This window comes from Monodon monoceros, unplaced genomic scaffold (genome assembly GCF_005190385.1).
Source record: "Monodon monoceros isolate NGI ecotype Baffin Bay Population unplaced genomic scaffold, NGI_Narwhal_1 Super_Scaffold_6, whole genome shotgun sequence".
Classification (NCBI taxonomy): domain Eukaryota; kingdom Metazoa; phylum Chordata; class Mammalia; order Artiodactyla; family Monodontidae; genus Monodon; species Monodon monoceros.
This window is the reverse complement of record NW_021703783.1, coordinates 29,539,290-29,550,574: the sequence shown is the minus strand read 5'-3', so window position 1 is coordinate 29,550,574 and position 11,285 is coordinate 29,539,290.

Genomic DNA, 11,285 nt, shown 5'->3' with positions numbered 1-11,285 from the left:
GACATGAAATCATCCTCTGCTCTGTTGTTGTAGGAACCACAGAGTCCTGTATAAAGCACAGAACAAATTTTAGCATTTTCTCATCTTCTTTTTGGATTCATATTCAGTTCTTTACTCAAATCAAAACATGTATAAGCCACATGAGAGTATTGTCTTTCTTATCTGGACCCTTCTGACCCATGAGTTACATTTTTTTTCTGTGTATAAATGTCACCTTCTTAAGCAAAAGCATATTGCAAAAATTTAGATGGTTTTAAATGAGTAACTGTAGGATTTGCCATCGTTTCTTTGTTTTGTTTGATATTTGGACAGTATGTAAGAGCTGATTTCTATAACAGAAAAACTCAGTAAAAGAAATGTAATCTACGAGCAGAAAGACAAGTTATAATAGCTTGTATTTGAAACTTGATTTTCAAAGATTTATATGTATAATATTTTCATTTATTCTTCTACAAGTCAAAGCTTTAGTAACATATATTAGCAAAACGAAATAACAAAAATTATCAAATCTCACTTAATAAATCCTTAATTTAAAAACCTTAAAAATTTTAAATTGTTGAAAACCATTAGGAAATAGATTTTGTAATAAATAAAGCTGTCCTCACTGTATGTTAGAATTATTTTACTGCAATATGGAAGGAAAGATTAAGTTAAAATGCCTTATGGTCTAATGTCATTAATTGAGACAACTTAAAATTACACTAGATGTTTACAAGAGCGCCTTGGAAATAAAAACATATCTAGACGACTTACCTACGGTGTCTGTGAATTGGTTGGGTGGCATGGAAACATATAATTGCATCACAGGAACAATTTGTATTTGCAGTTTTCCATGAAAGTATGTTTCTGCTTGAAGGTATGAGGAAGATGCATTGGAGATCTGTATTTTTTCTGTTAAAGTAATAATTTATATTAATAGCAACAATTGACATATTAAACAGTTTTTGATTTCTTAAAATGCTTTTATACTTTAATAGATTTTAAAAAGCAGAAGCATTTAATATCCTTAAAGATTGAATAAATTAATGCATTTTATATTTATTTTAAATTGGTATTATTAAACTTACCTGAATAATAATAACCTTGATTTCTAATCTTGTCATTTGTGACTGTTCCATCTCTATTGAATATGTATTTTTCAACTGGAACAGACTAATATTTAAAACACATTGTTAGTTCATATTAATTTACAATATTAATTCATTTTAGTGTAATATATGAACCTGAAATTTTTTTCCATAAAAGTTTAATTGTAATGGATTAATTTATAAATATCTAAAATATAGATCATTTTTAAAGCATTTCTTATATCAATTCTTTGAGGAGGATTATAAAGGACTTTTCATCCCTGATTTGTAGATGAGGAAACCAAGACCCAAGAAGGTAACTTGGATTTCCAAAGGTCAAACCACTTGTAAGTACCAAAGATCAAGCTAGGTGACCTCCCCACCATATAGGTCATCTCCACTTAAAATGATAATTCCAAATACATGAACTTCTAAACAAATATAAATGTCTTCTTAAATGGGCCATAGATTTTAATAATCGAATAAGCACATAAGGCTGACCTGTAATTAGCACATTAGTTATGTGTCTACGTTAATTTTGATATACTTAAGGATCCTTGGAACTATCCAGCTCTTCCAGAGACTTTACCAATCTTATTTATGCTTTTAATTTATACAGTAAAACCTCTCTTTTACAACCTGAAAATTCTGAATTTGTGGAGTAACTGATTCGATTTTGCTTTAGGAATCTGATTACTTACCGAATTCAAGAGGAGTGTAACACTATTTAAGCACGTTCCTGACTGACCACTTGGACATGGACGAAGCTCAACACTAATAGACCAATCTTTATCCTGTTAAAAAATGCATTTCATGTAAATGTTTATTAAAATGTCATTGAATATATGCTATTACTATGTGATTCATTCACAATGCATGTTTGCATTTCAAATATGCAAAAGGTTTACATCTTATCATTCTGCTCTGAAACTAGAAACCTAGTTCAGTTAATGGCACAGTCTAGGATTGGCCAAGAGCTTTACAGATGGTTCAAGTTTCTTGCATCTAAGACTATCTAAGTAGTCTATAACTGGTGGATTTTCATAACATTATTTTTTTTTCTTTTAGCTTTATTTTTCGTCTTCTCCACAGGAATTGTGCTGCATTATTGAGACTAATAGGACTTAGAGGGAACATAGCTTGTTTATTCTCTGGAAAAATCCATGATGTCAACTTAAATCCAATGAGAGAGGTATTTAATTTGTCAACCCATAATAAAAGTCATGCCAAACATTGACTTCCAGTTTTCATTTCAAGATCTAGGAATCTCTAATCTATAAGGAGCAAATATTCTATATATTTTGACATATTTTCCTCTCACTTTGCCCATCCCCTATTCTCATGGATTATGTGAGGAGTATTACAAAAAAGGAAAGAAGATTTGGAAAACTGACTTTTGATAGCAGCAACTACATTTTTCAGATTACTGGTCATTGACCCACATCTCTCACTTCAGGAGTCACAAATTCTGCTCATCTTTGTTTCTGACCAGGAAGATTCAGTAAAATTTCCTGTTCTCATGCTAGCTAAAGGTACAAGCTACGAAATAGAATCCCCCTTTTATTGAACTTCAGATTACTTAAAATTTTAATATTGAAAAGGGTTTAAATGTAAGGATAACCTCTATCATACTGTTATATTATAAAAACTAAAAATAAATGTTAAAGAATAATGATGAAAGAAGAAGATCCTTTATGGAATGTAAAAGATAGTTTCATTTGAGGCACTAATGAACACATGCAAAGAAAAGTAGAAAAAGGAAAACTTTTCCCGGTGTATTTAGAAAATTATTAGCAATGAAGGAGATTTTGATTGTTTTTGTTTATCAAGAATTTCTAAGGAGCACAGGTAATAATCATTGTAATGTCAATATGTGACCGAAAGCAGATACTGAAATACATAACCAATGATTGAAGGGATGTTTGTTATTTTTAATAGTAAATAAAGATGAAGATTGTGTTTTTAAATGGCTGAGAAATAGTTTGATGTATTAGTTTTCTCAAGTATTGTAGACTGTTACGTACATGGATGGCCAAAAAGTGACAGTTTCCATGATGATTGTATTTAACACCATCAAAGGTGGTAATCAAACTTCCTTCCACCTTACATCTTCCAGGACATAACATTTTAGTGCAAGACCACTTTGCTTCTTGGCATATGCTGTTAAAGTGCAATGGTTATGTTAAAGGTCATCAATTATGTTTTCTCTATGGTGAAAATAAATAACACAACATTAAAAAATCATAACTTAAACTACGACATCTAGTTAAGTTTTCTTACACCATTTTCATTCCCCACCCAACATCTCAGTTTTGATAAAATGTCTCATTGACCATGGTATCCTGGTATTTTAAAAGACTCTAATTCCATTGACCAAAATAATAACTTCTGCCTGCATTAAACATATAAAAACTTGTAAACTGGATTTCAGGAGTTTGTTTAAATGGAACACATTTCACTATTAGTATTAAAACACCTGTTACATGCCACATTATAGACCTGCACTGTCCAATATAGTATAGAGACATAGCTACTGATTATGTGAAATGCGGCTTGTCAGTCCAGATTGAAATCTGCTGTAAATGTAAAATACACACAGACTTCTAAGACTTAATATGAAAAAAGATTGTAAAATCTCTCAACATTTTATACTAATTTCATGTCGAAATGATAATATTTTGGATATGTAAAGTACATGATTATAATTAATTCCACTTGTTTGTTTCTTTTTCCTTTTTAAAATGCATCAACTAAAAGTGTTAAATTATATATGTAGGTCATATTTGTGGCTCACATTATATTTCTCTTGGACAGCACAACTCTACACATTCAATAAATCATAGCTCTTGTTATTCATAATTATTATTAATATATTATTACCAGACTAACAGAACATTGCCTATTTATTGAGAAAATATTACAGTATTAATAATATATTAGTTTTCATTTAGTCAGTTTATTTCCTCACAAGGACACAGTACATTCTAGAAAGTCCTCTGAAGTCCAGCAGATATGTGGAGTTTCAGAGAAAAGGCATAATGAGGAACAGGGAAATCTGTCTGGTCAGAATATTGTTCCTGAACGCGAAAGGAAGAATCAAGCTATTCAACTAAAAGAGAAATAATCTACACTAACGTTTGGCACATTAAAATCCTATCTGGAGGTTTGGAGAGCACTGGTTTAATGGGATACAATTAGCAAAGTTTATATTTTTGTTATTGCTGTTGCCTCTTCTTCCCTTTCTCCCCTTCACCCCATTCCTTTCCAGCCTTCCCCCAAATCTGCAAAGCAACTTTATTTTCCTTATGTAACGTAGTAATGTGGATAAGCTTTACACCGATACTTCTTGTGGCCAAGGTGACAGAAAGTACCAATAAAATGTCAAAAGTATAGAATCTAAAAAAAAAATCCTATCTGGATTAAATGTATCTTCACCAATGTAGCCTCATATAAAAATTATTTGAAAAGTGTTGGGTTGTTTCTAATTGTATATTTTTAAATATTCTTGGAAATTAGCATATTGTTTCATTATTGTAACCATACTTTTGTATTATGCTTTGCTCTGTTTTGCAACCACCAATCGGTTTACTATTCAAAACACTATTTTAGTTAGTAAAAAAACATTGTCTTTTAAAGATACAAAGAAAGCTCATATATTTTACATAAAACACAAAGCTTTCCTCAAAAATTGAAAGACAGAATATCAACACAGAAAATGCCAGAAGTTTGTTTTTTTTTTCTGAAAAGTTTATTTTACATGTGGATTTAGGGAATTACTTCAAATTACATTAAAATATTAGTATTATGTCACTATCAATAAAATGTAGACCAAAAGCACACACACATACCACTGAGAACCACAAGAATCTTCACGGATTTCTCCTGACTGATACACCTTTCCATTAGATTCACAGGGACAGTCAGCCTTCAACACGCATCTCCCTTTCTCTCCAATATCATCCAATAGATAACCTATAGTACATTATATAAAGTTAACCTTGAAACTATATAAACATCAGTAAATTCTCAAGCAGTGTGTTGCAAAATCACTTTTGAGCTTGTTCTTTCAAGTGTAAACATGCACTTAAAATGATAATTTCTATTTAAGAAATTTGAGAACTGGCAAGAGTATAGACAATTTTCGGAGCCACAGAGCAGTCCTTTTGAGCCTAATACAGAGCTAGCGAATCATCCGTGTAGTACCATGGCCCTCAGGTATTGTAGAGACAGAAATGCACATTAACTTTAAAAGTCTCTCTACCCCTCCCCTGCAGTATGCTAGAAGGATGGATTATAAATAGGTAATAATTTATTCATTAAATATCTTGTTAGAAACAAGATCCCACTATAACTGAGTCACTTCATTTTCAATTGTTTTAGTGTAAATAGTATTACCTTCTGGGCAGGTGCAGCCACTCACACATTCAATGCCTTGAAAAGGAGCCACATTAGAACAAGTTGCAGGATTTGAGGGACCACATTCTTTGTAGATATGTTTTTCTGGGCATCTAGGTTTTTCTGGAGAAATATAGAAATATGTATACATGGAAAATAAATGTGACAAATACATAATATTCTAATGTGGATCTTTTCAAATGGGATTCTTTGAGTCTACTTTTCAAGATATGTCAGTTTTTAAAGATATTCAGTACTAAATTATGCCAATTTCCTATGCATTATTTTATGATACAATATTTAATTTGGAGGAAATGTATATTATATAGTATCATTTTACCTTACTTTGAAATTGATATTCTATTTGTATTTTAACTTATAAAGACTGAACTAAGTATAAATGAAAAGTATATTCATATTTGTATGAAACTCATTTAGATTTTCTAATTTTCTGAAAAAAATAATTACTCATCAACATACTTTTGATAACTTTTTCAGTTATTTTTTACAGAGTTTTTACAGAATTTCACAGAATTATTCATTTTTCCCAGTGACTTTTACTAATTATAAAGTTCCAAATTAAGATCTTAACACAAAGCACTTGTAGCAAGTAACCCCACAAAATGGACCTCAGCTTCCTCACAGGTACGTGTCAGAGACAAGATTATGGTCTCTGAGGTTTCTTCCAGGGCTTAGGCATTTGACAAGATTACTTTGAAACACATCCCAACTTTAAGTGCTATAGAAGCTTCCTGATTTGGAATCTACAATATATTTGAAACCTACCACAAACCACGTCGGGATCGTCTCTCCAGGATACATAGGTGCCGGGACCATCTGATGAACAGAGGCGGGACAATTCTGCATAAGTGTCACAGGTGGATTTTTTGTCTCTACTCTGGCAGTACTCATCAATGCAGATCATTTTGTAGTTGTTGGATAAAGTGCCAACCTTTCCACATTTCTCAAAGTAGGTTCCAATAATTTTGTTACAGTGCTAGGAAATAAAGCATGAAGTTTTAAGAAAACATAGGAAAAATGAAGAATCAAATGAGTATTTTGGGAAAGATAAATTCAGAAATTTATTTTGCATAATACCCTGTAGATTTGACAGGAAAATTCTTGAACACTGGTTGAAATGGGGAGTTTTGAATCATTACATTTGGTACAGTGACTCCTAAAAGAAAACTTCACCTCTGATACTTTTGATTGCTATATAAGGACTTCAAAATTTGTTGTACCTAAACTCATCCAAAATTTCTCTAAAAGTGACATGAAGTTTAGAACTTGAGAAAATGAAAGGGGTGAGAAAAGGAAAGGTTGTCAATGTCAGAGATTGGGATGGTGAATGATTGACACCACAATACAGAGAGGGATATTGACCCTTTAACTGTCAGTCTGCTTATATTTGATGAGCAAAAAAATAAAATGGACTGATTCTGTGCTTTCTTGGTGGGGGCCATGTGAGTCTGCTCTGGAAACAACATATCTGTTCTCATGTTGTTTAAGGAAGTAAAGACATATTATCAAGCACAAAAAGTTCAAATTTCAAAATATTTTAATTACCACATAGCTTTTTGCTATCTTAACTATGTTTGTTTTCAGAGAAATATAAAAGCTACTAGCAAGCAAATAACACAGTTTGCACCAATTAAGCCCCAGGACAACTGATAACATTCTCCAAGTGAGGTATAAAATTAAGTGAAATGAAATCTTCAAAGATTGTTTTTTTTTAATGTACTATACTTTGTGTATATTTCTCACTAGATTACAGGTTTCTTTGGAGCAAGAAATAGAACTTTATAATCTCTAGGCTTAACACAATGTCTTGTACATAGTAAGTTCTTACTAAATACACATTGGCTTTAATATAAATTTGTATACTCATTCAACTAACATTTTTGAGCAACCAGGCATAAGTTCTCACACACTGTGCAACTACCACAACAGTAAAACCTAATCTCTGTCAACACAGAGCTCATAATCTCTTAGGAAACATGTGAGAAAAACATGAGGAATTTTTATAGATCATAAGTACCAATGAGTGACATAGGGTAACAGAGGAAAGAGAAAGCAACTCTAACTGCAAAACTCAAGGAGCATTTCACAAGGAAGATAGCAGATGACCTTAGTTTGCTTTGCTAAAAGATGACAAGGTGGTTATAAATACAATACCCATTGTCAATTAAAACACAAGTCTCTTCTACCTATACTATTCATACATATCTTGGTCTTGAGAATTTTGTTCTAGATTGAAATAAGAATATGTGAAAATTCCTTCAGTCATCAAATGAGTGCAATCTACCAAATTCAACATTAAGAGTTTCTGCAAGTGCAGAAAATTCAGAATAAATGATGACTATCTTCAAGTGGTGTAGTCAAAAATATTATCTGTAACTTTTTCAGAAAGAAGGTAAAGTACACTGGAGATGACAATTCAGACTGGCTATCTGGGGAGAAAGTAAGGGAGTGAGAGCAGAAAGTAGCTCTTAGGAATGCACTACAGGGATTTCTAAACTGTAAGAGTCAAGTCAGTCCTTATTAAGAAATAATCATGGAGGGGTGAAGCATGTCAGTTTACAGACCAACTAAAACACTGTTCAAAGGAAATTAGAATTGTTACACTCATATATAGCAAATATTATTTTAAAAAAACACTTATTTTAGTATCTACAGCTAAACTAAAGCAGAGGAACAGACCACAGGGACATTGGAAAGGAAGCAATGGCAAAATTCTAATAAGGTCTGAGTGTTAGAAAAGGATGTTGGCTATCCAAATTGAAACCAAAGGGGATATTGTTGAAATCTGCTATTAAATGAAATATATATTTCTTACATGCACTCCATCTTCACAAACTTGATAGCTTTTGGTAACAGCTTTGGGACAATTACCAGGAATTTTACTATTGTCAATGTGCTCATTAATATCTTCTCCTTGAAAAGAAAGCAATGTTAACTTCAAGATATTCATTTTATATATATATATATACACATTATTTTTAAGATAAATATGGACTTGACAATATAAATATATTTTTTATTTTAACAATTTCTCATTCTATAGACAAATGCAAATTGTTAATTGTTAGATTCATCCAAATATGAAAAATTACTTTATAATTTCCTTTCGGGAGGCAATTTCCTTAGACAAAATGCATTGAAATCTTACCTGGAATGCTGTTGAAGTCACCACAAAGACCACAAGTTGGATACTGCTTGTGAAGAGTGAGCTTTAAAAAAAGATTACGTGTATGTTTATAAAATATTGAAAATATCTCAAGACAAAGTTTAACCAAACCAAAAGACAGGCCCTCTTCATGTTCAATTTTACCTAAGCTGGTTACTTAGGAATGTATTACAGGGCCTTTTCTAAAGGATTTAGATTTAGAATTTGGCAAGATCCTGACTTCACTTTTACTAACTGTGTCTTTGGGTGGATTATTTAACTTTTATTAGCCTGAATTTCCTGAGTTCCATCATCTGTAAAATAAGATTAATAACCATATTTTAAATATTAGATAATCCTTAGTCAGTGCCTGATACATAGAGATTTCTCAATAAATCTTAGCTCTTATTTTCCTTATATTGTATTATTTTATAACTGAAAGTAAAGAACAAAAAGCACAAACTATAAGAAGATCATAGATGGACTTACTGAGAGTTTATTATTTTCATCCCACATTAAAGACAGGATTCCTCTACGGCTATTCAGAACATTATGTTCTCCATATTTCTTAATGTGAATCATCTTATTGTCATATGGTATCTGTACACTGAAAAGTATAAAATACAAGTACATATAAAAGGTGTAAGAACAGTATTATTACATCATGTTTTTTTCTGGTAATTCATGTTTCTATATTTAGTATCATAAATATAATACTGCTAATGAATAGTAAAGTTTTTTTTTTCTGATCATTTCAGAAGAAGAGACACAATGGCTTTCATCTGATTTTGGAAAGACTTGCAAGGAACAATGAATAAATCTTTGAGGCTTTGGAGAAATGAACAAGAAGAAACTGGTCCATTATAAGAATAAAATGATTAAATAATTTGAAATGTTCACAAGCAGAATATCATGCCTCACTTTCTTATCCTGAAAAATATTCAAATATGTCAGCCCTTCCAAATATAAATTGCTACTTCTAAAAACAATGGCCTAAGTTTCAATGTATTGTAAAAGCTCAAATTTTTATTTAGCATTAAACATGCAAATGAAAATTGAAATATTCTATTAACAGTTTTGTTGAATATGCATGTTGCCCCAAATCTAGATACTCAAAATAGTCAAACAACAGAACTACTCTTTTTTTCCCACCTTGTGATAGGAATAAATATAATATCTTATAATCCCACATATAGCAAAGTCTTATACATTTTACAAGAACTTATTATAAATATCAATATGAGCACCAAAATAGGAAAAGAGTACTATCTCTCCCCTAATAAACCTTTTATTTTCTTTTTGCTCAGGTTACTTCAAGTGATTCTATAGCCTTTATTCAAAACACTGTGACATTTACCTTTCTCCATTAACTAAAATGATATTGCCAGCAATAGAGATGACATTACTGTCTACTATAACTGTTATTTTTTCAATCTCACTGTCATTGTTTCGTTTGATCTCAATATTGAAATCTCCTCCAGATTCAACACAGTGACGGCAGAAACTATACGTGCATGAAGACTCAAAGGAAAAGACACGGCCGTTGAAAGCTTTATATGCTCCTTTGCCCCAAGTAGAAACTTCACCTACAAAATATTTAGGGTAGAATATTCATTATTATTTAGAACAATTAATGTAGCTTCTAGTTTTGGTTTTTTAAGTGTTTATGTACCAAGAAAAAAAATCACTGAAAAGTACTATTCTCACATCCACCTTAAGTTTGTATTTTTCTTTCTTATATACTGCAAAATGTGCTAAAAGTAATACCTGAGTACTTGCAAATGCCCAAAGTTGGCTAAAACAAAAAAAGTAAAACATCTTGTTTCCCAGTGGAAAAGGGAAATTGTCTCAACTACGGGAAGGGATATATGGAGGGAAGCTGTGGTCTGTTTGCTCGTTTGTTTTGCTTTTTGTAGAGCTAGTTTTTCTAATGTTGTCTGAGTGGGTTATCATTAATATTAAATAAGTATAAAGAATTATATTATTTCTCTCTATACATATATGTGTATGTACATATGTATGTGTGTGTATATACGTTATGTGTATGTGTGGTGGGTGTCTGTGTCTGTGTGTGTGTATAAAACAGATAGATGATGGAAAAATTTTTTAAACCAGTTTCAAATTTTCGATACTTTGAAACCTCATTAGGTACTGGTTGTCTTGGTCATATAAATATGGATATAAATCAGAGTCATTTTTACTTACCAATAGTTGTGTTTGTTTCTGAGTATTTGGGGGTTGCTTCTGGAATATGGGTTCCTTTTCCTATTCAACACAATGCATAGATTACTTAAATTACAAAATTGACTTTAAATATACAGGATATTTGGTCTTCTACATGGGAATTTAAAAGTTGGTATTGAAGGCCATCAGTGGGTTTTTTTTAATCCTAAATATATAATTTGATTTTGTGACAGCTATGATTTGTCAAAGTCATATGTATGATTATCTTTGAAGCCCATATTTTTTCTAGTAGCAATCAGCCACAATATGTTCAGAAATCATTAACAGTTTATTCATTTTGGGTCATGTACAATTAATAACATATGCTGCATTCCTTACAGAACTATATTTTCAACTTCAAAAATAGAATATTTGTAGTCTATTTTTATTGGAAAATGCTACCCAAACAGGCCCAAGATAGATTTTATTAAATC